The 23310-nt window shown below is 39.8% G+C and overlaps 1 long non-coding RNA gene across 1 annotated transcript in view; it reads left to right on the top strand.

Annotated features, from left to right (window-relative positions):
- LOC122177261 overlaps nucleotides 1–23310 on the top strand; it is a 334853-nt gene that overhangs the window by 281037 nt on the left and 30506 nt on the right. Inside the window, exon 7 of the long non-coding RNA XR_006178024.1 lies at nucleotides 5639–5741. This is a non-coding gene — a long non-coding RNA (uncharacterized LOC122177261). The remainder of the gene's footprint in view (nucleotides 1–5638; nucleotides 5742–23310) is intronic.

The following is a 23310-nucleotide window of genomic DNA, read 5'->3' as shown; positions in this document are numbered from 1 at the left end:
CCCCGCCTTCCTGGTCAAACTCATTAGCACTGGTCAAGTGAGTTTATTCACTGCTGTGTGTATCTGACCCATACTGTCTCCTCCCATGTCGAATGAATATTATAGAAAGACTAGGGCCAGGGCTGGTTTGCACTGCTACACTTGAAGAAGGGCCATCAGAAATAGCTCTAGAGAAGTCAGGAGCTGGTGGACTTGTAGTTTAGCCCTTAGATTCAGAGTTGGGTAAAACTGTTGAATATAATGTTTTCTGTGCCAAAATCTGCTTGCCTCAGATACAAGTTAGCCAAACCTATGGAAAATAAATAATCTGAGAAAAAAAATATTAAAAGAAATGCTTTGTAAAGCCAAAAACTTTTGTCCTTTGTGTCTAAACAAGATTTCTGGCTTTGTTTTGAAACAAAACCTACTTTAATTGAGATGTATCTAACACGAACAAATAGCTACTCCATTTTATAAAACTCCTAGGTGTTGTTGTTTTCTTCCTTTCAGTGTTCGCAGTTCGGTCAGTTACTCAAATAGATCAGTTATTTGCACAAGTCTAATTCTTAACTAGAACGTAGGCCCCTGGGGTCTTGGACTGTATATTTTCAGTATAGTACATATTTATAATGCCAAGTACCCTGCATGGTACTCCATGTACAGTAATAGCAAGCAGTCCAGGCCCCTGGAGAGATGGGGGCACTGGGGAAGACCCAGTGCATTTTCGCTCTTCATTTTTTATTTTCAGTTGTAGTAATATTTTGGAAGGTATTGCTTACAAGATAAAATTTGCATTTATTTGAGCTACTTACAAATAGGATTCACTGCAAAGCTATCATTAAAGGGAAATAAAGCAGAAGAACAAAAAATGCATTCTCAGCAAAGTTTGATACGTAGTCGCTTTCAGAGAACCTTGGTGCTACAGGAAAAATGTCATCATCTCGCTCTAACACACCCTCTCTCCCAAAATGCTGAAAAACAAGCAAATACAGGGTTGTTTGTGATTTACTGAGGTGCAGATACCAACCAACTATATTGTCGACTAATTCCAGTGTTTCTGCCTTGGAAGTAATTTAGCTTTTTCCTACGTGATCATTCCTATCTTGAAACAGTTTCATTGAATGCAAAACCCAGTGCCTGTTTATCTGTGACTGACTTTCAAGGAGAGGGTGCTCTGTGTGTGTTATATGTAGCTGGTAGAAACTGTAGGAGTCACTTCAAGTTTCTCTGTATGTTGCTCTTGTTCTTTTTTTAACCAATGTGGTTTCTTTTCCACTTTTTTTTTTTCTGCATTTTTGTGTGGTGACATACAACTTCATAACCGTTTTAGAGAAAGGCTTATAGGACAGAGTAAGGTTCTGGTTGCTCAGTGTGATCAGTCTCATTCATCTTGCTCTTTTCTTGCAGAAGTGCCCCTCAGCATGAGTTGACATCCACAAAGCGCTCTGCAGTGCTGTAGCCTGGGTTCTGGTAGTAATGATGCTCTCTCCAGCTGAAGTTCTGTACAGTGTGTGGGGCTGATGCAGTTTTTGGTGCTCCCCCAGTTCCAGTTGAGAGGCTAAGGCATATGGCCCTTGTAGTCTTCTTGTAATGAAATTAATTTCTTCTTATGAACCCAATTGGCTCTCTTAGTTAATGATAGAGAAAGATGCCTGTAGAGTTGCTTGGCCTTGCCTGCTAAGTCCTTGAAGATTATGGCCAGGCTTTTTGATAGAGAGTTCTTTAGCATTCACTTCTCATGACTGAATGATTTTAGCTGTAGAAAACACTGGTACTGGTGATTGATCCAGTGACTACCAAATAGGGATCTAGGATTAAAATATAAGAAAGTAGATTTTTCCAAGCACTCTGCAGCTTCCCACTTACACTCCTACCTGGCTCCTAGGTCAGCTTTGTGCATGTTTCTGAAAATTTTTCTTGACATCTGTGAAGATGCTGTGTCCTTACTTCTGAAAATCGGGGGCACTGCTGGACAAAGCAGGAGTGATCCCCAAGCTGTCAGATTTCTCTCTCACTTCCATTGTCTTACAGCTGCTACATTTAAAACTATCTGCTGATTGGTGCCATGTGATTCAAGGTAACTTGAAATGTGGTTGGAAAAAAGAGTAGATAAGACGAGTGGAGCTGGAGAATTGCATGAAGGAGCTGAGAGTATGTTGTAGAAGAATGTAGGAGATCAGGCAAGTGTTTTTACTGAGTACATGTGCATGTAGGGAGCAGGGAGCTATCTTCAGTAGTCTTCATTTGTTCAGGATTTCTGCTGTTATATTTTGGCAGTCTTACATCGTTAGTCTAATCCCAATGTTCAAAATATTCATATAGGATTACCGTGCCTCTGAGACTGGAACCTTCAACAAGTGAGACACAGGAGCACACCTCCTCCTGCAGTTACAGTCAGTGCCTTAGTGTAGAAAAATTTGGAAAAGTGGAATTCTTACTGCTAGTGGTTGCAGTTTTCTTTGTGCACCAACTACTCATGTACCAAGAAAAAGCTTGTCTACACCAAAGCACAGGGCTACTTACTATTCTCATAATCCATTTCCTTTTACAAACAGCAGTGACTGATCTGAATAAATCAGAAGGGGACATTTACATCATATGTAGCCTCTTTTCTATGAACTTCATTAAGCCTTGGACCATTAGCTCAAGATATGTGATTATTTTGTTTGTTCAAACAGCTAGACGAGCCGAGTCTCCTCTGAGTGTTTCTTTCAAGCAAACCAGCATGACTGAAAACTGGGAGCTTGCCAGAAAATGTTACGTGAAATAGTAGTGGCAGGTTCATCTTAGTGTGGGTGGAGAGAAAACTGTACCCTCTATCTTACTACTTCAAACGTGCAGTGCCCATATGCCACAGATGAGCTGGTTTATGGATGGAGCATGAAGGCTAGTACTTGATCTGTTTCATGCAAACAGTGTGTGTGCTGTAGATATACTGTCTTGTGGATATGATTATCAGCTGTTGATGCAGTCTAAACACACAGCATCAATATTTAGTATGCTATAGACTTATCTCATTTTTCTCCTTTATATTTAGTGTTAGTATACAGAGCCAAATACTAAAAAAAAAAAAAAAAAAAGGCAGAGGGGGTCACATGATTAAATTAATTCCATTAATTATTTAGAAACAATCAAAGGAAATACAAGACATCTGGCTTTAAGCCCAAACAACTCATGGCACTGCTGTTGCCTTGTAACCTCATCAGCTCTTAGTCCAGTCATCTCTCTTCTTCTTTCATTAAGGACACAGGAGATGGCCCCCCTTCTTTCCTGCCTTATTTCTGGCAGCTTGGAACACAGATCACAAGACTGGGCTATACAGTTGTCTGATTCTGTGTATTAAATCTGATTAGTTTTATGATTAAAAGACATCCTCCTGCATCCCCATGGTATACAATAGTGTTGCAGCCATAGGTTGTGTTTTTCTCAGCTTAAGGAGCTAGCTAGAAGGAAAATACTGTTGTTATTGCAGTGCTCAAAGTCCTTAAACATGTGTGTTATATTGTGCAGCATATAGTGAGAGATGGTTCCTGTCCTGAAGGGTGCACAGCCAAGAGTAGAAAGGAATTGTCCCACTCTCCACTGTGTAGCCTCACCTGGAGCACTGTTGCAGGCTTAGTGCCATAACATCAAGACATAAAACTACTAGAGAGTGTCCAAAGGAGGGCTACAAAGATGGAGAAAGGTCTGGAGGGCAAGTGGTGTGCTCAGCCCAGAGCAGAGGAGCTCAAGGGAGCCTGATGGCGGCTGCGGCTCCTCACAAGGAGCGGAGGGGCAGCGCTGAGCTCTGCTCTGTGTGACAGCGACAGGGAACGGCATGGAGCTGTCAGGGGAAGGCAGCTGGGGGTGAGGGACAGGGTCTGCACCACAGGGTGCTGGGCATGGAACAGCCTGCCCAGGGCTGTGGGCACGGCGCTGAGCTGTGAGAGTTCAAGGAGCGTTTGGCCGTTGTTACCAGACACAGGGTTTGAATTTTGCGTGGTGCTGTGTGGGGTCAGGAATTGTACTCAGTGATCCTCGTAGGTCCCTTCCAACTCAGGATATCTTGTGATTCCGTAACAGAAAGGCTGGAGAAGAAATAGTATCACAAGGAATGGAAGATTGTGTAAGAAGACTGTGGCGGAACCAGAAATAGAGGCTGGGACTTACCCAGTCCACTGGTCTTGGCGTACTTCTTTCCCTGGCTGAGGGCAGTGGTCCTGCCCTTTGTAGACGTGGCCAGGCATTTTCCATTTGAATAATTTTTCAGCAGAAATTCTTTTTCTTGAAATACAAAATTTCCTTGGGAATAACTGTTTTACCCGAGAAAAGTCAAAACAAGTATGTCCCAGCTGCTCATTCTGGAAGGCTCTTTTTCTCTGTTTTCTAGCTAGTCTACAGAAAATGTTACTTGAGATATCTCAGGTGGATTTTTCTAGAACCACTTTCTCATGGGGAAAGAAGATCCACTTTTATTTTCACTTCCCAGCTGAGGAGTTTTTGCTCCCGCCCGTAGTGATTACATCCCCATGATAAGAAAGTGCTGTTTTCTGTTCACATCTGATCCTGTGTTTTATCAGTACAGGTAACTTAATGCAATTTAATCATGCAATTCTCACGTTCTGTAGCTAACTTAGTATATTCAACTTCCTAGAACAGTTTTACTGGAGCAAAACAAAGGATCTCGCTGATAGTTAGGATTCTGCTTTTCTGCATACTGGTGAATGTGAACCCATTTTGATTCATAGCAAATGTGTTGAAGACACTCTCATTACATTTACTGTTAGCTGGGGGGTACTGACTTCTTGCATTAATCCAAGGAGCATGCTTTCACTGGCTGCTGTTCTCTTAAGAGTTGCATTGAAGAACTCTTTTTTTTTTTTTTAATGAAAAGACATTGAAAATTCTATCACTGTAAGGTTATCTTGGCAGTCTTTTACTTACTCTTTAGTACTGTTTTGAAGATGCACATGCCCAGTTATCCATTAAAAAAGTTCTCCTGAAATGAAACAAGCTTCCTTGGTTCTGAAAAGCTTACTTGAGACTGCTGCTCCTTATCGCTTGTGCTATTCCATAGCCTACACTTGTCCTCAGAGAATGATGGCATCAGATGAACATATTGGCTGTGATTTTTCAAAGTATGCAGTTAACCACATTTGATTCCCACTGCATTTGATGCATGTTAACACTACCTTCAACAAAGGCAGTGTTAGGCCCATGTAGAAAGCTTTAAAAAAACAAAAAACAAACACCACCTCTAGCACCCTGGGCTATTTGCAGGCAAGAACATATGTTGTAAGTGCTCATACTGCGTTACAGGGTTTTTGAAGGGACTTAACCTGCTCTATGAGTAATAGCGTAGTGCATTTGATGCTACAATAGGTATGTTTCTCTGATGTTGTCCCTTCAGGTTTATCATGTTTTCAAAATATTGTATCCTCTGAAGCTGATTTTAGAGACATATTCTCCATATCCAATAACTCGCAGCTGAAGCTATTCCAAGGTTTAATGTATTTGTTTATTTCCTCATACTAAAGCCAATGCTTTTCATTTTGTTGTCCTCAAATGTAGTCATTATGTGTAGCTTGTTGTTTATATAAAACTTATATTTTTCTTTTTTTTCTTTCCCTTTACTTTGCCTTCTCTTAACATCTACATGGCATGCTGATGGCAAGAGCAGCAGTCGTTGGCAGTTTTCCTCAACTCAACAAGAGAGAGAGAGAGATTTGGTTGGAATGAAACCTTGCTCTTCGTACAGTCTGATTGAGATGCAGCTTTGAAAGGTATCATCCCATTTTCTGTCTTGAAACCAAAGATGAAAACTACTAACAGGTAGAAATTTCAATGCCAAATCACCTGTTAATTCACTGCAGAAAAGCCCTTTGGCAGTTCGATTTTCACTGTATCCACTTGGAACATTTGTGTGGCAAATAACCACAGTATCTGTCTGTACCTGTGTTTTCGGTAAAGAAGCTAAGTTGATTGGGAGTGTTTGGACTGAAATTTAGGTTGTTAGACAGATAAAGACTTTTATTATCTTGGTCTTGCTTTTTGACTGGAGTAGCATTCATCACTCATATAATTGAGAATAATACTGAAAGTATCAATCCTGAAGTAATATGCTCTACATGGTAAAGTGAAAAGAGATTCATTTAAAGTTCTGTGTATGGAGAGTCCAGACCTGCTTCATATCCTGGTGGACAGAAGTGAGGTATATGGTGAAACTGAAAATGAAAGCTATGAAATACTCTGTCAGTAGTAGTAATACTTACCTTTTAGGAGCACTACAAGTCAGAAAATCATTTCAAACTGAGTTAAAATGTTATCCTTGGAGTGCTATACAAATGCTCCTTCTGAACCATGCTTTGCAAAAACAGCCACTGTTTGTTAATATGGCATTAAAATTTTGGACTCCACCCACAGAAATTAATAACATTTTTGAAATAAAAGTGATGTAGGATACTGACACATTTATGTCCATATGTTCTTGGACGTGTGTCCTCCAGTGCATGATAAAACTAGAAATACCAGATATTCTTATTTTTCTTATTTCCTGTAAAGCCATACTGAGAAAGGGGGAGAATGTAAACGATGGCAGATTGACAGGCTTTGGCCCAAGGATAATTGTACAGCAGTACCATATTTTATATTTTTTTGCATCCTCTTATCTATTCTGTTCTACTGGTAGTACCAGTTGACTTCCATGAATAAATGTAATTTAGAGCAGACTTGGGCCATGCTATTTATATCTGTGCAGACTGCTCCATGCTTGTGCAACAGTTATTTCTCAAGTATCTGCAGCGTTGTCCAGTGTCATGCAGTGCTTTCCTATGTATTTATGACATGAAAAGTGTTTTGAAACAACATGACAACAGTAAAAGCTGCATAGTAACAGAGTTACCCTTGGCTGTCCATATAATATGCAATTAATGTGGTTACTGTGCTCTGAAGCCCTTCCAAAGCTGAATAAGATATTCTGAAAACTGGTTAAATACATTTTTTTTCCCAATTTTCTTAAAGATTTCCATTTCAGACGCTACAATGATAAGAGCATACTGTAATACATGTCTTCAGCAGCAATAATAATGAAGGATGTGAAGTATATCCCCAACATCTAAAGGTGTGAATTCTAATCGACAGTGAACTCTGTGAGAATTCCATGTAGTAAAACCTAATTCCGTGCTGAAGGGGAACACTGTGAACATCCAGCATAAAATAAAAGATGTTCTGTTCTCTGCTGCGCTATCTTGAGCCAAACTCGGGATCTAAAAGTGAAGCAGGGTTCTTTCATCACCAGTCATAAAGATGCTGTAAGTCAGATTGTTCCCCTAGGCTATATTTGACAACGTAGTAAATTGAGCTTTAGGAACTATCTACAAGATCGAGAACTCTGCCACCTCAAAGCATAAAGCATAGATCCACTGTAAATTCATTCTTTCTCATGCAGTTTTTGAAAATGTTTTGATGCTTTGACTTCATGCTTGCAAACTGCATACTTTATTTGGTATCTTGTGTCCCTCACTGCTATCGTTAAAGTATGGAAGGGGTGGCAGAAATGTGATCTCATGCCCTCACATGATCACATGAAATCTGCACTTTGGAGATATCCACTAGTGCATGGTATGTTAATGTCAATTATGATCAAGCACCATCAGCTGTTTGTTACTCCCCTGCATTTTGTCATCTTCCTATTGAGTCCTTATAACTCCAGTCTTCCCAGAATGTTGCACAGGCAGCTGTAAGAGCAAAATCTGATCTGTGTTCAGAATGGGATCAGAAAATATGCTAGATTTTGTGTATGTATCAACACCTCCAATTCAGTGAGCTGTGTTGAGAAGAGTGAAAAAAGCTAAGTCTTGTTTCTTTTTCTAAATGAAGTGGTACTGGAAAAGTACAAGGACAAATTCTTTTTTATATAAACTCTAGAGAAACTGATGGACAGACAAAGCTTCATAGTTTTGATGTTAGGATGAGTTTGAGCAGAATTAAAATTTATCTAAAATTCTTATTGTTTTTCTCTGCCCTTTGCTTTTCTGTGTTGTGTGATGAATGCATCATGCCCAGATTTTGCAATTGCAGCTTTGTGCTTAAAAGCCACATTGACACAATGAATCCTTACAAAATCATGTTTCTGAGCTCTTGCAGGGAGTTTGTAGTTTGGAAAGACAGAGCTGCATGCAAAGCTTTTCACTTCAGAAATGTTGTGTACTTGGACTTGTACAATTTCCTTCCTTCTTGGTAGGCAAAGATGATTCTGAGTCTGATGATTTTGGTCTCTGGGAAAGAAAAAGAGGCAGAGGAGGGAAGAACTTTCCGATGATATTGTTGATACAGCTATCCTTAAAACCTATTATTTGGAATTTGGAGAAGTTTTTGATTTGTTTTCCTTCTCTCTCTGACCTAATTAATGTCATAGGACCTCCCCATGGACATAATTTATATGACAAATGAATTACATTAAAATTTGCTGTCATGATAGGAAACCTCTTGTTTATGGTAAATTTAATATGTTTTTGTTGACTTCTCTCTATAAATATTGAGCTACCAGCTATAGTTTGTTTTCTTTATTTCTTAAATAATTTTGAATATATAGCAACTTATTGTCAGTATTAAAAATATTTGAAAATATAAATAATTAGGAGAAACATTGTAATTCAGCTGTTTAGAACAAAATTTTAGAACAAAGCTTCTAAAGTGGCACTAGCCTTTCCTTTTTAAAAAGCATAGATTATTGTAGAAAAGAGTCAAATAATAACTGGTTTTCAAGTGTACTCACCAATTCCAGGTTATTCTAGAGTAAAAGCATTGACTACCAGTCAGTGCAGTGTGTTGTAGGAAGGAAAAGTATATACCATTTTCCATACCATTTCAGGATTGTCTCCTCTGCAGCACTGGTATCAACCTTTTGAAGCCTGTGGATCTTTTGCTTGGCTGCTCGTTCCACCCCATTTTCGTGTCTACTCAGTCTACTGACTTCACTAAGATAATACACACATTAAAACATCTACCTTTTTTTTCCAAGGCTGTACTCACTTTTCTGAAGGGCTAAAGAGACGTGAGAGTGTGCAGATCCTTGTGAAAACAGCCAGCAATGTAATGACCAGAGCAGAAGGTCGTTTGCTGTAATTGAGGGCCAAATACAAGTTTGGAATTTATATGGATTTTAAAAAATCTTCAGTTACCCTGCAGCGAGGTACTTATTCTTAGGTAGGAAAATGACAGTAAGTTTCCTTTTCTATAGAGAATAAAATGCAGAAAATAATTTAAATGGGGATAAAATTATGCACAGTAAATCTTTAATAATTTATGTTTTGATTATATAGAATAATCCAAGGAAAGGAATTCCTTTGGTAAAAATGCTAAAGACAGAAAAATATCCTAACGTTAATTCAGAAAAATATTCAAACCAGTGCTTAAGGTTAAGGCTGTGCACCAGCAGTGCATGGATGAGGCACGTCTGTGCCCTGTCACGGGGTTTTTGTCCAAATGTGGCAGGGCTGCAGTGGCCAGGCAGCATCCAGAGCAGGATTCGAGGAATATCCTCTGTTAACTGCAAGGAGTGGCAGAGCTGGTAAATTTGCCTCAGGGGATGATAGCAGGGAAAGGCTATTGAGCCTAGAATGTATTTTGAAACACTGGATGCACTTTTTTTTTTTTTTCAGTTTTCTATTTCCATCCCACATTCCCTGCTTTTATAAAGGACTCCTAAGTAATTTCCAAATTAAATTACCTCTCTAGCAGTTTTGTAACCCTCATAAATATGATAAAGACAGACTCTCTGTCTCACTTTTTCTTGTGACTCTTAACCATCCTATGGCATGCTAAAAATCTTCCTTCAGCATCAAGGCAGCATATTTCTTTGGTTAAAGTTCAGAGGCAAATATAAAATAGTTATTTATGTTAGGTCTGCTCTAATTCTGACATTTTTTGTGGTGATAATTTATTTTCCTTTCTTCAGACGAGAACATGGTGTTGTCCCGCAGTCCTCAGTTTTAATATGAAAATGGATCAAGTTCAGGTTCTGACACACTTGGCAGAGCACCATCGTTTCTCTACCCCTCCCTCAATCTGGGCCATAATTGTGGATATCCTGTGGATGGCAGCCCAGAGACTGCCAGTACTGGGAGCATACGGAAAGGAAGAGATGATGGCAATAGCTGTGTCGCTTGACCTGACATTTGCCTCATTTCTCGGCCACAGAGCATGATGAAGGGAGCAGAGAGTCTAGTGTGAACTGCATGCAAGAGGTCATGGTTTTTAGGAGCAGTCCCCCCCACCTAACTCAGATATTGTTACTAGGTGCTGTCTGTGTACATATAAATAAGGGCTATTTTGCATAAAGAGAAAGAATGCAAAAATAGGTAAAATTGTACTCTAGGTAATTCCGGTGCTTACAATTAAGTTGCACTGGAGATAGATGTTAACCCCATAAAATCCCTGGGTCACAGACCACCTTACAATAGACCCCGACAGCTTTGTGGAGACAGATTATGTCAAGCCCTCAAATTTGGAAGTGTAGCAATTCCTCTGTAGTAAGATTGCAAATGAACACCCATTCGGAGATTGCCAACATTATCACAGTTTGTCAGGGTGATCTCACAGCCCACAAAGCGCCGTAAGAGATTGCTTTACAAGTTCTGAAAGATTAGAGTGTTGAAGTATGTGACACCAGAATGATGCTTTGATGCCTGGCTTTGTCAGTCAGCCAGACAAATAAATAATATCCGCTGTTTTTATTAGTGTAAAGCATAACAGGTAATGGAAAAGTATAGAGAAACATTTCCTTGTCATGGCTACACAGAGCACTAAAATATAGGCTGAACAAAAATTGGATGCGTTAATGTCAAATCCTTAGAACAGGCAGTTGTGTACCTACGTGGGTCAGTAACTGCAGAATGGCACTTATGTCTGTTTCAGCAGCTAGTACTTTAAAGCATTAGCATTATGGCATGGCTAAATGAAACAGCAAAAATCGGCAGTCTTGGGGTTTGGTCATTTACTGAAGCATGAAAACGTATATTGTAGTGAATGAGGGATGGAGTTCTGGATAGCAAGGAGCAAAAGGTCGGCAGTACGGAAACCATGGGTTCCTCTCCTGGCCTTGGAAGAGGCCAACACAGCTGTACAGCTACAACGTGCCATGGAAGTAAACAGCAGAAGAGTATGAAAATGAAATTCAGCATTTCTTTCCATGTCAGGAGCTGTGGAAATGCTTTGATGTAACATGGAGACAGAGTTCTGTTATGAGTTTCAGGTATTTAAAACTTTAGAGATCAAAATAAGAATAATCTCAAAGCATATAATTGCTTTTTCTTTTTTTTTTTTTTTTTTCTTTTTTTTTTTCTTTTTAAACTTTCTGCCAAAACTGAACTTAACAGGATACCTTTCTTCTAGATTTGTTCAACATTCAGCCCAGGCTTCAGTATATGATGCATGGTCTGAAAACCATTTGTGGAGCCTCGGATAGCAACCATTTATGTTGCAAAGAGTTCCAAAGAAGGCAAATTCATCAGTTTTTGTACTTTAATACAGACTACTGGTATATTTTTATATATACTGGAGTTCTACCAAGGCTTAGCCATAGATCTGATTATTATAAAGGCAACTCAGCCTTTAAGTTTTGTGGAACAGAAGATCTGAACTGCGCATTTGTTGTACTTGTTCATACTTAGGGTGCCATTACATTGTAGGAGCTGAAGATCAGATGCTAATTTGTGTATCACTGATCCACCTACAGGTAGAAAACCATCTCTCCTGCCTTGACACCAAATCATTATTTATCCTTGACCTTGGGGATTTTTTGTGCCTAATTCCCCATCCCCATGAGCAGCAGAGAACTTGCAAGTAGCCAAGCATCAGTTAACAGTTGTTTACACAAACCTTGAGATTGCTTGGATGAAAGACCCTGTGCAAGGGCATAGAATTATTATGACTATTATTAACTGAATGCCTAAACCTAGACAATGTATTTGCACATGTAAGTAATTATGATGCACTTCAAGGCATTCTGTTTGTAATGCTTTGTAATGCTTTGCTCTCCATTTCCTACAAATCAAATTACTGAGGGATAGATTTGATTTCCACATCATTTTGAAAATATTTTCTTTTTCTTTTTTTAATTTCCTTTGTATTAATTTTTTTCAAAGTTCAAAACACAACCAACTGTGACTAAATGCATAAAATCAAACAAAACCCCCTTAAAGTATAACAAAATTAAGACAGCCTAAGATGATATGCAGCAAACAATGTAAATCATACCTAACAAACATGGTTGTAATAATATACCTTATCCATGTCTGATCCACTAATAACAAATACTTATTCAGAGAACAAATAACTCATTCTTCTTCTTAGCGAGAGAGAGGCAAGCCCCAAATTCAAATCATATCTCGCAGCTTCAACAAATACGAAAAACCTGCCAAATCTTCTTATAGAAATCCCAACAATCTTCCATTTTCATTGTATCTCCTGGGAACAATGGGACTGGGAGGAGGAGAAAAAAGGGCAGTTTTTACTGGAAACATGGGTCTTGGTCTTGTGCCTTTTCCATGAGAATTCCTTACTGCCTTCTGTTGAAAGGTTTCTGTTGTGGGTACTGGGTTCAGGCCAAAACCAGAAGGCATAAGCTGGTGTTGTTTTTAAGAATTAGGGATTTTTCCCTTCCCTTCATGAGAAACTTCTCCAGAACTGTAGGCTCGGCAAGATTGTTATGAGAATAAAGATTGCTACTAGACTGTAATTAATACTTTCCTCTCTGCAACATGGCCAGATAGATTTCTGCCATCTTCCCATTTCCTTTCTGGTTGCAGAAAAGATTATTATTTGTTTAACAGAGCAGCAGCATCCTCTCTGTCCTACAGTCAGGGAGCATCACCCTCTTCTTCAGTTCCTGTTGCCCTTCCCTGATCTGTATTTGCTTCAGTGGAGTTCTGGCCACACTGATGGCATGGTTACCTGCAAAAGGGGCAGAAGGCTGCAGAAGGTGAATTGACCTCCATGGTGGGTGGACTTGGTGAGGAGGGACATGGAAACACAAATTCAAGTATAGTTAGAGCCTCACAGATCAGAAATTACAATTTGTCTTTATGTTCTGACTCTCCATTGCAAAATTACCTGCTTTCTGAAGCACAAGCCTGGGTAAACCTACAGTGTTCTTGTAAGAATGTCCTTTTTGTATCAATTCCCACTGACAGAGACAAAATGCTCAGAATATGGTTTAGTGAAGGGAGAACATATCATTACATCTCAGTTGTACTTTCTTCCTTTTTAATTTTTTCTTTGCACCCATAGACCAAAATTCTTTGTATTTAAGTGAAAATTAATTATTTTCTATACTTTCATGATTCTTTGATGAAGAGAGCTGGAGCTCTAGGCTTAAGCCTAGTGCCTGCCTTAGTCAAAATGGCCAAAGCAACAGAGACAAAGAGGCTCCTGGATTTAATCTGCAGCACAGTTGTGCTGCCCTACAAGATGAGAACTCAGTCACTCACTGAAAACGTGATTCAGAAATTGAACTGATGGCATGCTGGCCCAGTGTGGTGTGATGTAAGCTGCACTGACTCCTGCAGTTAGTCTTTCCAAATCAGGGTAGTAGTTTACATGTCTCCATTCACATCCAGAGTCTTGTCTGGTGTTTATATCTCTCTCAGCTTGTCCATGTTTTTGTTGCTTAAATGGTCGTGGGTTTTCACCTTGTTGGATCTTCCTTGTGAAAGCTCCATTTATTTTTTTGATCAGGATGAAGTTTGGTGAGTCTGCTAGAGCCTGACGTGATTTTTCACTCGTGTCTACTTTTTGAATTCTTGCAGGGAAATGACTGCATGCATAGTCACTGGTACATTCCGTGGTAGCAGGAAGAGTTTGCTTATGTGCTGTAGCACTGAGGTGAGACCTGAAAGTCCAAGACCTGCCCAAATCCTGTATTCCCCCCGGAAGGCAGCAGTAGCAGATGTTTGTGAATGACAGCACCTATCCTGTAATATGACCAGGAAAATAATCCACCGTGGAAATTTCACTTAATTGTCCTGAAGTGAAGCACGGTTTATTGATGCAACTGAAGAGTTTTACGCTCTGTTGTGTTTTGGTTATAGAAGAGTAGTAAAACTGTTTTCATTTAGCACATTATCAGTACAGCCATCAGTTCTAGGGAATTCTCTCATGCACAGTGCCTTCAGAACAGGGAAAGTAAACTTCTACAGTACTTAGCATAGTCTTCAAATTCTCTGCACACACATCTAAGAAGTGCAACAATTCCCTGAGTTATGGCCTAGTGTGAAGGCAAGCATATACAACTGCTTCCTTTAATCTTGCTGATGGGCAGCTAGAATACACATACAAAATCTTCATAAGGCATCAAAATAAACATACAGATGTTCTCCATCTCTCTCTTCTTGCAGTCACCATGTATCACACAATACACAGACGGTAATAGATCGTATGTCAGGGGAAAACACAGACTACACCCCATGCAGCCATCACACCTTGAAAATAGACATAAAATGGTGAGTCAATATGAATACACAGCTCCTAACAGCGTAATAGAATAGATCGCACCACAGCCAGGTACATCTGTTCTCAGCACTAACCATTATCATTAGTTTAAAACACTTAAAATCACTGAGCTTCCGCAGGTCTGGGGACAGATTATACCAGGAAGAATCTGCTAAATAGATTTAGCAATGTAGCAAAGAGGGACCTTGGCTACATTAAAACAGTACATTTTGCATCTCGAAGGCTGTAGGCTGTTTTCAGAGGAGCAGTCTGAATGAGGAATGATGCTAACACCATGCAGCAATTTCTTTATCATCATTTAAATATAGAGCTTGAAAGTCTTGGACAAACAATTGTGCCAAACTGCAAAACAATTTATTTGTGAAAAATCGGGCTTGCCTTCTCTAGGAAGCCATCAGTTGTCCTGTAGCATGTGTTCTCATCAGACTAATGCATGAGATACAAATATCGAACTGTGACTGGACTGGAGTGTGAGTCTGACAGAAAGAATAAATCTCCGTTAGGTAGGAAAAGAAACAGGGAAAAAGAAAAAATAACAGATTTCTCCAAATCTCTCTGTTTTCCCAGTCTGGTATCTGACTGCTCTGACGTGTGAGATATAGGTTCTTACATAGACATTGAAGTCAGTCAAGTCATGAAGGCTTCAGGGAAGGCTTCAAAAACAAACAAAAAAGAAGTCTTGATATACATGCATCAATGATTGCTGAGGTATAATGCTATTGCTTGTTTCAAATTTGCTGTAGAGAGGTTTTCCAAGGAATGTGTGTGACTAATTCAATAGGAACAGAGATGTCTGACTCTTCAAAAGAGGTGGAAGTGAAACTAGGCAAAATGCTGGTGATAAATGTATGAAATACTGGTTTTGGTAATGAAAAAGGACAGAAAGATGTGGAAAAAAATACATGTATGATTTGTGTATTAGTGGATAACAGGTCCAGGGAAATAGATAAAAAAGCTTTAGCTTTGTTTCTTACAGATTTTGTCAGGGTAATAAAGAGAAATGTTTCAACTTTATGAATAACAGTGGGAGACAAATGCATATATCTTCTCCCAGACTCAGAAATCCTCTAGAATGCTCCTGCTATTAAGAGAAAAAGCAATTACAGATATGCGTGGAAGGACAACCCTTTTTTTTTTTTTCAAGTTCACTCCTTATTCATCTTTAAGAGAGGACTGAGATCCACTGTTTCCACAGCATCATCTTTTTCATATCCCTCCCATTACTCATACCGCAATTAAAGAAGAGTAAAGGCTGGCCCAGCCATCAGGAGTTCTATATTTCTCCACCACAGAGTGGGCTGGCTGTGATGTCCATTGCCACTATGGCAATGGTGTTTGCCAGTTTGACCTGCAGTTTGGTAAGCTGCTGTAATTTTTTCTTAAAGGCCGCCCTTCCCTTTCAAAGTCCTGAGGATGATTCTTGATGAGGAAGGTGCTGCACTGGAGACCTTGAAGGATTCTTTTCAGGGAGTCTTCTTTGAGCAAGAGGAGTTTGAAGAGTCATACATTTTTAAGGCAGTGTGAACACGTTTGTGGAAAGAAGATAAGCAGATATGCAAGATGTAACTAAACTCCATCAGTTTCCAGAAAGTTCAGTGTTGTCTTTGTGCAGAACATGCCTCTGGTGCAGTACAGTAGCAGCACAGATAATCTTCTATATTCCTAGCTTTATCTTCCAGCTGTCTTTGAATTTTTTGAATAGCACTTCCTCTGCTTATTTTTTACCACATCCTGGAAGTTTGTAGTGTAAATAAAAAGGAATTTGGTGTCAACGGTGTGCAGTGCATAGTGTAGATGTCTTTATGAAGCAGAAGATCACACACAAAACATCATAGGGTACCACTTCATAATCAATTCTGCTAAATGTATCTATCTCATCTAAATGGACAGTACTTTCATCTTTGAGGTTCATTCTTTTTCTTCTCAAGTACAGTATAGTGTAATTAGGCACGAAAACTTTAGGACTTAGAAAGCTTTGCCTAGAAAAACACCAGGCTGTGTGTGCTTAGGAGCATGGATCGTGGTTAAAAAGCAAACAAAAAAAACCCGACAACCCACCAAGTACAACAAAGAAAAACCATGCTGGATATTAATACTGCTTTCCTATATAGGTTACATCAAATCCTACATATAATGCATGGAGATCAGAATATCACTGTGACAGCTCTGTTTCTCTGGCACAATCAGCCTGCCCGTGCTAAAGGAGAATCTGTAATTTTCTCAGGAGGCAGTCTGAGCCTGTGCACTTAATTCCCTGAGGAACTGGTGGTTAGCATATATCTCACCACTCTCTGCTTCCCATGGGAAAGGTGTATCTTTCATTATGTCTCCTTAAATACAAATACAGGGCGTCAAGCACATTGAAGTGCCCCACCGGATCAGGAAACCATATTGCACCCACTTCTAACTCTGGAGAAAGAAGAGGGGAAGAAATAATTCATAGTAGATATGTGAGATAGCACACTCACAGCAGTATCTGGATGGTGCTCTGGCAGCATGGCAATGGTCAGGGAATTAAAAGTTGAATAGAATAGGTGAAAAGCAGAAACTCTGGCAGGAGGAAAGGGCAGCTTGTGGCAAGAAATAACCCACAGCGTATGCCTGTTTGTTCAGCTCAAGCAAGAGGATAGGTGGGATATAATCTTTGTAAGAAAAAACAACTAATAAAGTTGCCAAGAACAGATATTTTATAATCTGTGCTAAATCTCTGCTGGAAAACATGAACAGCAATGAAACTGAGAAGACACTAAAAGAAATTCGGGGCAAAGTGCCAGACGCCCAGACGGAAGCAGAATGTGGACCAAAAAGCTTGCGACAATTGGGTAATTATGGTTTATGAATTTCAGCTTTAATCTGTAGTTCAGTGAGTCCTGATTAAATATCTGTTAAACACAATTAAAGTTTGTTTTTGTATTTCACCGTCTTGATCAGAATAATTAGAGACTGCGTGTTTCATGTCAAAAGTAGCAAGAGGAATTTTAGTGAATGAACATCGTTTTTAAAAGCCATTTGTAGCACCAGCTGTTGGCATTATTTTATATTTTAGTGTTATCAGCATAAAGACGGGTCCTCTCAATGCTGAATGCTTTCCAGCAGGGCTAAGATGCTGGGAGAGGCGTGATACAGCAGGAACCGTGCCTGGCCACAGGGCTATGCAGAGCGCCTCGGATGAAGCTCTCCAAGCTACAGCGTAAGACCGTGCACTGAAGTGGCAGAGGGCAAGAAGTGCTGTATGCGGCTCTGTAGCATCCAGCCTGTGCTTCTCTGCCGAAGATGCTTCAGATAGCAAGTGTGACCAGTGTTAGGAAAAATTGCTGGTTGGAGCTGCTGAGCTGAATTTGGATTTTTTCATTGCAGGGTCTTATCAAAAGCTCCAGGTGTCCCGAGGGTTAAACGTTGGAGTGTCAACCCAGAATGATAATTGTGGTAGCATTACAAACACTTTTGGGAAGGAACCCATAAACTGTGCCAGTAGTACCTTAGCAAAGGCAGCAGGCTTCAGGAATGACCTATGTGGATACTGAAAAGGATAGGTATGCACATTCCAGTTTCTGCAGGGACTTCCTAAGTGGATTTGTCTCCATTTATAGCTGTTTCAATTAAGTGATGAGAGGAGAAAAGGTCCTTTAAGCTTTTCCTCTAAAGAAGAGGAAATGAAAAAGGTTTAGTGGGAGGAAAGTGGGATAGTTTTGAGTAAAGACACACTGAGATACAACTTCCATAGATAGAATATATTTTTTCGGGAACCTGAAATGTATCCAAGTGTCACCTGAACATGGTTAGGGTGTGTAAATAAATCCCGGGGCGTATGTGTGTGCATGTATGGCTGACCTGTTTTTAGCCTTCATCTGTCTCTTTATCCCAGTGAAGATGAATCTTCAGTCACATTTAGTGATGCCTAGGGAGGAGGAGTAAATCTCAAATAGAATAAGCTAAAAATTGAAAATGCCTACTAAAGACGCTTGAAAGACAACTCCAGTTTCTCCTCTTGAGTAAGTGTTCTACTGCCTGTATGTCTAGTTTACTTCAAATAATGTAGTTCCTTTGACCTTTTCATTTTCTGTCTCTTTGATGAGTGTCAAAAGAAGAGGCATGCAGCTCTCGTATGTGGAAGAGATTTTATCTTCAAGCATGGGACTGAGATGACAGTCCTACTGCAGTCATCCTTTAATAACTAAAGGATCTTTTAGCTTTTGGTCACCAAATCCTTTAGCTTTTGGTTACCAGTGACCTAGAGAAAGGGGTCTATGTGGTTCATTACCATCATGCAGAACCATTTCGTTTGCTGGCAGTTTAATCATTCATTTGTGCTATAAGCTTGAAAATGTAAGAAAAATATTAGCTTGTCTATAGCTTCATTTTTTTTCCAACACTGGTCAGCTTTTTATACTTTTTCACCTACCTTCCCAAGTAAGAGGGGATGAAATAGTGCCAGAATTTCTAAATTAGCCTTCCAAGGAAATTATAGGTCTATTAATTCCTAAGTGAAATCAAGGTTAATGGTGAAAGAGTTGAACAGAACTTAAAAATCAAAGATAGTTTGGAAGACAACATCAAAGGCGTATCAAAAATATGGTGGTCTTTTTATAAGCTGCAAACCCTGAAGAGATGGTGCCCTAATAGAGCTGAGGGAGAAAGGATCAAAGTGATGATCATATGCGTCTTTAAAGCAGAATGAATATCAGGAGTGAATCTATGAAGTGACAGGTTTTGGATGAAACTTTCATAGCACTGGGATTGTTTATCAAGTTTTTATGCCCGGGCACAGTGCAAATGATCAGATTGCACCAGGGACAGAGGGAAAGAATACTTGGCTCGGGATAGGAAAAGTAAGACCAATTGTTGTCTGTGGAATGACAACATCTGTGTTTAAATGTGTATATTTATACGTATGTTACAACAAGTATCTTTTTAAGATGTGTATTTTATTAATTTAGACCATATCCTCTTTCTTCAAGAGAAATTTATTCTGGTGGAAAAATGAAGACATCCCTGGCATTTGGTGAAGTATGTGATTTTTTATTTTTTCATAAAGTTAGGAGAAGGGAAATGGAGGTAGAGCTTTTCTTTGTCTTCTCTTGCATTTCTGAATTTCTCTGATTTTCCCTCAAAACCAGCTGTTTAAGTGTATCTCACCAACTGCCTGAGCTTGTCCAAATCCACTACCTCTATGTCTGAGATAAATAAAATCAGGACAACATGTAGGTCTCTAATACAAGTTCCTTTATATGGGGATGGGAAGGGAAATGGAAATCCTGACTTATAATTCTATGTGTGTAGGACTTTCACATTGTGTGTACAAGCCCAGAGGAAAAAAAAAAAAAAGGAACTATTTCTTCTTTTGGCAATAGTATACATAGTTCTTACACAGAGTTTTATACTATGCCTGAGGGTCATTTCTCTTTTAAAAGAAGCACTGACAGCTGTGATGAATGGCATTACCTGGAAAGAGGGAATATCTAGATGTTTAAACAGATCAAGTTTCTTCTTATAGCACAGTAAACATTAGGTCACAAATCAAGCTGTTCTACTTTCATGGGCAATCAGGATCAATTCTACGCTACTTAAATGTGAACTGGAAAGACTTAAGTATAGCCGCATGCTGACATTAACAGAGGATGGTGGTTTATAACCTGTGTACATTGTCACAGCTATCCTTTTACATGAAGTCATGGATGAATGCCATGTGCCCATGTAGAGTTGCCTCCTTGTCAGCAGGCAAGATTGCCCGTCCATCACTATTATCTGCAACGAGGCTCATTACCTGCCAGCCAGTAAACATCTCACTCTCACCATCTGCAGTGAATTACAAAGTGACTGGAAGAATCAGGATCAGTTTGCCTTGCAGAATGATTGTCAAGTTCATTTTCATCTTTGGAGGCCCTTTGGAAATGGAAAAGATGGTGACTTGGATGGGAAAAAGGATAATGTCCATTACCCTCAGGCAAACAAGCTGACTGATGCTATTCTTACATACCTTCCATTTTACCAAGTGCAGGTGGCTGGAAATTTTCACAGCATGCAGGTGAAATAGTATCTTTTATTTTTGAATGGCTCTATCATTTGTGGTGTATAGCGATGCCATTTTCACATGAGCAGTAATGTCTGATTCAGGAAAGTTTTCAAAAAAATATTAATTGTACTCAGTACAAAGGCATCTCTCATTGACAAAGCTGATGCCCAGCCCATCAGGACCTACTTAGGAAGGAGGATAGCATACCACAGTAGTTTTTGCTGTAAACATTTTGCCCGTCAGTGTTTTTTTTTTTTAAGGCCACCAGGTAACTTGATAAAAATTGTAAATTTTAGCATCACTGCATGGGCATACAACTAATTCTGGGCATCTGCTCTAGGGAAGGCAGAATCTATTTTGTAAACCTTTCAAAGGAAAACGTAACCAGAGAGGCATGAAGACATGAAGAGTGTGATACATTCTCAATAAAGGATCTGCTGGTGATAGACAGATAGATCAGAGATTCTGCTGTGGATAGCAAGAAGGCAGGCAGAGAAATGGGAGCATTAGGGAGCAAAGATTATTCTTATGGCTTCTCCCTCTGGCCTCCAGTACCCGTGTAGAACCTGGCCTTGGGCTTGGATGTCTGTCCTTTCTCTTTGGCCTCTCTCCCAGCAAAATGCAGAGTTAAAAAAAAAATAAAATTAAAAATGGAGTGATATGTGTTTGGTATGTCAGCCAGTGGCCACATGTGCAGTGAGGAAATTTTCTCTGAGAGCTCCCAAAGCTCATAATCACTGTGCAAGACATAATTATACTCTTTAGAAATCCAGATCAGTCCATGGTAAGGGGAGGACGGAAGGGAGTGTTGCAGACAGATTTTAACAAGTGTATGTGTCTCCCTTCTGCAACAATTTTGGTCTTAAGTGCACTTGGCTAAATTCTCATTCTCCCCTGGGAGGGTTACTGGAGGGATTTCCAGGCTTTTCTGTCTGCCTTCAGCAGGCTCATGGGGAGCAAAAGTGATGACTACCAATCGTTGCACCTGCTTCAGAGAGGGGCAGTGCTTGCTCCCAGATGCTTGCCTCAGGGTGCCAGCAGGAACAGGGGAGTAGGAAGAGGCTGGCACTGCTGGTTAAACAGACAGTCCTCCCTCCTGGGAGCTATGGAGTGCCAGTGGGCACGCTATAACCAGGTCTTTGGAGCTGAGCGAATGCTAATGGCAGCATTTTGCCTGCTCCTCATCGGATAAATAGAGAGGCTCAGAGGATGATGGTTTCCTGAGCACTTGCTTCACTCTCACAGCACTTCAGAGGTAGCCAGCGTTCCGTTCTCTGTATGAATAAAGCTTTGTGCTGCTACTTCAGAGAGCAAAATCAAATTAAGCTGGAGAGCAACATGATTTCTAACTGGTTTTAACCACGTGCTTATCCAGCCTAATCTTTGTTGTTAAGCTTTGTCTTTGTTTGCTGAGGTGGAGAACCTGTTTAGGTTTTGTGCCTTCCTAAATATCACTAAAGATTTTCTGAGCAGTGATTTGTTCATAAAACGGGGCTTCAAAATGGCCTACCATTCTGTTTGTTTGTGATATGCAGACATCTGACTGACTACAGACGTTTCATCATTCTCAGATTTGCTATATTTTGCAACTGGAAAAAAATGCTTTAATAAAGCAAATGAACAATACCCTCTGAACTCTTGAAGTGAATGTGGATTTTGCCTGGGGCAGTGGTGTCTGGAGGTTCACAGACATCCTTGCATTCTTCCAAAGCAAAATAGTTTGCACTTAGTTCTTGAGGGCAGCATTTTGCGTGCAGGGATGATCAGATCCTCGAACCAGACAGAGGATTGCCAGCTATTAGCGTAATCTCTTTAGATCGCACCTCAGTATTTGGGATGAGAGGTGAATGTCAGCCACATAGTGTTTCCTGTGTTATGTTTGGCTACAAGTGTTGTCACTTTTTCCATTGACAGAGACAGTGCAATGGAGGGATCTAGTTGTCAGATATCAGATTATCAAAACTGTGTAGGTGCTTAAAAGTGTGACTGATTGCCTGAAGGTATTTTCAAAACAACCTTAGCCAGTTAAGGTATGTTCCAATGACGCTGGATGTTTCCAGTTCTGTTTGCTGCCTGCTGTTATGTTGGATTATAGCAGTTCCTCTTAAGATCTTTGTTATCACTACCAAGGCTTGCCAGCTCTCCCACCAGAGGATTTTGGAATACCCTTTAGGCTTCCATAGGAAGCATGTTGGGGGTGATGATGTGACTCCAGTCTGCTGCTTTGAAACAAAAGTGGAGTGGCCATTTGGCAGCTTTGGTTGAATTTGCTGGGGAAAGGGAGAGGGACATTGTGGTACAGCAGAGAAGATTTATATCCTTGGAACATACTGAAGAAACCTGGATCACTGAGAAGTTGACTCTAGAAACTAGCCAGGAGAAAGACAGAATACAAGTATTGAGAGTTAGAAGGCATGAATAGCAGGAAAGCAAAAAAAAAAAAAAAAAAAAAAAAAAAGAGAAATTTCAACTGTAAAGCATAGAGAAATCTTGTAGAATGAGTGTTGCAATGTAAGCCACAACAGCACAAATGCTGTCATTACGCCTTGTTTTCTGAGTGAGGAATAGATAAACCTTAAGGATGGCAGGCTTGGCGGGCATCTCGTTTGCAATGAAATACTGAACAGACAAATCAGCTGCAAGGGAGACTTCAGCCATTTTGCAGTAAGCACAGCTTGGCTTGATAAACTGCCTCTCAGAAGAAGATACTTACGTCATGAGTCCAGGCTTAGAGAAAAGCTAGTGACTGCAGCTCTCCTTTATGGTATATTTTGTCTATTATGTGCTTCCAAATGGTACTTTTAGTGATATCAGTAGAGAAAAGATGA

The sequence above is a fragment of the Lagopus leucura genome, unplaced genomic scaffold (genome assembly GCF_019238085.1).
Source record: "Lagopus leucura isolate 7727_CA_CO unplaced genomic scaffold, USGS_WTPT01 Super-Scaffold_100001, whole genome shotgun sequence".
Classification (NCBI taxonomy): domain Eukaryota; kingdom Metazoa; phylum Chordata; class Aves; order Galliformes; family Phasianidae; genus Lagopus; species Lagopus leucura.
Note: the sequence above shows the minus strand (reverse complement) of the source record. Positions and strands in the feature narration are given on the sequence as shown.